We start from the raw sequence: 4733 nt of genomic DNA, 5'->3' as shown, positions 1-4733 counted from the left end.
AATGGTGCCTTCATTTTAAAGATTGTTTTTTTTATAGTGACCAATCATATGGCTTAATTTAAAACCACACACTTAATTTTTTACATACATCCATCCTTGCTCTATAAAGGTTATCTTTATCCACCCCCCCCATGAAAGATGTAGCCACTTCACATGAACTAATGATTTGCTATCTTAGACTTATAACTCGTTCGTAGGTGGATTTAGTTTTAGGTTTCAATAGTAAATAAAAAAATAAAACACTATATTATGCTAGCCTAAGATAGATTTTAGTTTTTATTGGGATCTAGTTCTTAGTAGAATCTAGATTAAGTAGTTTTTAGTTGATGACGTAATTAGGAAGTGATTAACACGTAATAATAGTATTCTTAACATATCTAAAGTATTTTGAACTTAGAACTAACGCTAGAATCTTGTTCTGAAGCTAGTAGTATAATATTTCTTTCGATTTTTTGGACTATATGTAAACAAATTAATAACTCAATAATAATCAATTTACCGCCAAAAAAACTTTTATATTCAGAAATACATGCACACAATTAGTTCCCTGACAAATGAACAAAATAGAGTTTACAGTATTAAAAATTGTTTATTTTGGGAACTTTCATTTTAAAATCTTGAAGCCAGGCCATGTTTTTTCTTATCAATGGAAATTATTTTTACAACAATTTAGTCGAAAAATTATAGATCTATATCTTTCCGGCTAACGACATTTTAAATTTTAAGCGAGAGAAAACGTAAGCCCTAAAAAGTAAGCAAACAACTATTCGATATGCTTTTAATTATATTAATGCACTTAAAATAAAATCAAGCAGTTGTACTTACATGTCTAATTATGTTTCCTCTTCCTCTACGTGTAGATAACAACTTCTAAATGTGACATCTCTTACAAGGGCAAGTACAGGTGGGGAATTTTTGGTTTATTGTAACAGGATATGGCGTGGCATAATTTGAAACGTTATGCTTGGCTGGGTGCTAGGATATATATATATATATATATATATATATATATATATATATATATGTAATAAAATATATTGACATTTGCAGAAGGGTAGCTGCGGGGGGGGGGGGGGGGGAGCTAGGAGAGCGATGGCCGTACTGGGCGTCAATTCTAGGGGCGGAGGCGCCAAAAGGGGTAGAAAAAAAATTACTAAAAATAACTAAAAGCTAACTTTAAGCTGCAACATAGAATAATTTACTTTCAAAGAAAATAAAATGTTAAAAGGCTTATGGTAGTTTAGCATTTAAAATGGGTCTAGGACAACCCCACCCCCTCACCGTCAATTACACACCTGTATTTTCTTTAAAGCTTTAAACTCTTGTGCATTTTTATAATTAATTTTATGATACTATTTTAGGTGTTGGGTTCTGGCTTTTGGTAATGATGTTGAACGTTAGGGAGGGGGGTAGGGAATAAAAATGTTTTTAAAATCCTAAAGTCCATTAGAGAATGGATTATAAAGTTAGTGTCATTATATCTTGCTCTATGTGCCTGAAGGTGGCCGGAAAGAACCGCAACGGAAAAAAGCGCAACGGAAAAAAGCGCAAAACAAAAAGCGCAACGGAAAAAAGCGCACACGGAAAAAAGCGCAAAGAGAAAAAAGCGCACACAGAAAAAAGCGCAAAGAGAAAAAAGCGCAAACGGAAAAAAGCGCAAAGAGAAAAAAGCGCAAACAGAAAAAAGCGCAAACAGAAAAAAGCGCAAACGGAAAAAAGCGCAAAGAGAAAAAAGCGCACACGGAAAAAAGCGCAAAGAGAAAAAATATTAAATACAAAATTGTTATTTTGGTGCGAATGAATGTTGTTACGAGAGATATGACGAATGCATGTTTGATGACGCGGATGAAAGAGAGTGAAGTTTTGCCATAGGAACGGGTTGTTATAGTATGCAAGCTAGGTAGTTCGGACTAGGGAGAATGTGAAAGATACTTCGTGTAGTGTCGATAGTTTTATGTTTATACGAGAATAGTAGTTGAATAATTATTGACCAAGAAAATAATAGGCATTGTGTAAAGTGATTATCGCCTGTATCGTGGTGATGGTAATGCAGATGGTAGTGGTACGCTTTAAATGGTAGTAGATCACGTGATCAAACACGACACTCTCACAGCAGCCCTAACAGTCATGTATAAATGTGTCATCTAGTCCATATGGTCTTTGTGCTAAATTTCTCTTTTGCACATTTTTCGTTGTGTTTTTTCTGGTTGCGCATTTTTCTGTTTCTGTTTGCGCTTTTTTCCGTTTGCGCTTTTTTCTGTGTGCGCTTTTTTCTGTTTGCGCTTTTTTCCGTTTGCGCTTTTTTCTGTTTGCGCTTTTTTCTGTGTGCGCTTTTTTCTGTTTGAGCTTTTTTCCATTTGCGCTTTTTTCTGTTTGCGCTTTTTTCCGTTTGCGCTTTTTTCCGTTTGCGCTTTTTTCCGTGTGCGCTTTTTTCTGTTTGCGCTTTTTTCCGTTTGCGCTTTTTTCTGTTTGCGCTTTTTTCCGTTTGCGCTTTTTTCTGTTTGCGCTTTTTTCTGTGTGCGCTTTTTTCTCTTTGCGCTTTTTTCTGTTTGCGCTTTTTTCTCTTTGCGCTTTTTTCCGTGTGCGCTTTTTTCTCTTTGCGCTTTTTTCCGTTTGCGCTTTTTTCTGTTTGCGCTTTTTTCTGTTTGCGCTTTTTTCTCTTTGCGCTTTTTTCCGTTTGCGCTTTTTTCTCTTTGCGCTTTTTTCTGTGTGCGCTTTTTTCTCTTTGCGCTTTTTTCCGTGTGCGCTTATTTCCGTTGCGCTTTTTGATTTGCGCTTTTTTCCGTTGCGCTTTTTTCCGTTGCGGTTCTTTCTGGGAACCGTGTCTGAATGCAATTCAGAAAATAACTGTTCGTCAAAATCCCGATTTAAAGCTCATAATCATAATAATTGCTGCACTAGAGATTGGGACCTTTATGTATCTAATTAATTTCTGGGTTATGATTTAAGAAAACAACAATGTGAAGAAAATTTTTAGCTGCCTATAATCAATCCGTAAAAAAAAAAAACATACCAGTCCTTTCTACCGCCTAAACACCACGTATTAAGAAAGTCATTTTTAAGAGGGACCTCATCAGGACATTACTCTCCAATAGGGTTACTATTAATAGGTCCCACAACTTAATGGCTCCAGGCTGTTTGTTTTTCGACAATTGTCTAAAACTCATATGTTCCGGCAAAATATTATCCCTAAGCCTTCGACAAAAAAGGCTATCAACTTAAACGATCCTCCATCTTTAGATAATGCCAATAATGACAACTTTCTGTAGGTTGTAGGAAGAATATACATATATCAACCACGCACATATAACTATGAAATAACAATTTTTACTTTACATTTTAGTTATGAGCCAACCTAATCGGCTTCTACACCCCACCCCTACCGCCAAATTATTTCCATCGATGCTTAGGACACATGAGTGCTACATTTCATTACAGCTGTCTCACACCAAAATAATGACTTGAATTTTGTGTCATATAATCCGACATCGCACTAACATGGTGACTTGAATCTTGTGTCGTATAATCCGACATGTATTTGTAGAAATTCAATAGGACCCCTGGAATAGGACTATTTCATTAATGCACTTACGAAGAAATAGATTGGAGGTTATAAAAAATGACGTCATATTTTACAAAGCTTATGTATAACCTACATTTAAAATTGTGTGTTGGCTTATATACAAGAGTAACTCCTTCTAAAATTTCTCAAATGTTTTCTATTTATTATCTCCCATGCTTATAAACACAGATTTTTAAATATTTCTAGTATGCTTATAGTATTTTTTTTCTTTTTTTGTTTATTGAACTATTTCAAAATGGAAAATAAAACACAATAATCGCCGTGTTTGATATTGTAAATTAATCTCCTTTAATTTTGACCGCCACGACGTTTCTAATCTGATGCTTCCCTCCCCTTATAACAAGTATCACACCCTCACACAACATGTGATATTCTGTGGCACAAGGCCAGATTTCCCTCCCACGTTCAGTCAAATACACAAAAAATTACATTTTTTAAAAAAAAAACAACTCACTACCACTACCCAGTGAAGCAACGTGGTCGGGTGGTAGAGCTTACTGCTAGCCCGAAGTTCCCGTACAAATTTATTTCCCTTGACTACAGAACGCCCGCCAGTCCACCCAGGAAGAAACTCTGCTTTATCTGCACTGTGGATCTTTAGGTGTAAAAGTGGACCTTTACTTACTTTACTTAGCACTTTCTTCAGCACAATTTATTTGCTATATATAAACTAACTTGTTTTAACTTGTTCTTCTAAACTTAGCTACAACTTACACACACAATATCCAACTTGATTTAGGACAAAAAAAATTAGATGCATTTTTATGTTTATTTTCACCAACTTAAGTATGTCTAACCTAGTTAGAAATGTTAGATGTAGATCTAGAGGCCAAGACATTAACATTTGATTATCAATTAGAGTAAATGTACACAATCATATTTTCATGTCGTTATTTACAATTCACTATCAACTTTATAAGAGGATTTAAAAAAAAATTAACAGTTAAAATAAAAAACCAATAATGTGAACATTAAATAGACACTTTATTTAGACAAATATGTAAAATGATATTTATTATTTAAATATTACTAGACTACCCGTTATCTAGTTAGATAACTGTGGGTTTCGGGGGTCATCCATAAATGACATCACATCTGTCACTTATAATCACAAAAAAACCAGACCCCACATTCAAAAAGATGTTTTTAT

The sequence above is a fragment of the Physella acuta genome, unplaced genomic scaffold (assembly GCF_028476545.2).
Source record: "Physella acuta isolate Inbredline_101_S28 unplaced genomic scaffold, ASM2847654v3 ptg000048l, whole genome shotgun sequence".
Taxonomy (NCBI): Eukaryota; Metazoa; Mollusca; class Gastropoda; family Physidae; genus Physella; species Physella acuta.
This window is presented reverse-complemented; position numbering follows the sequence as displayed.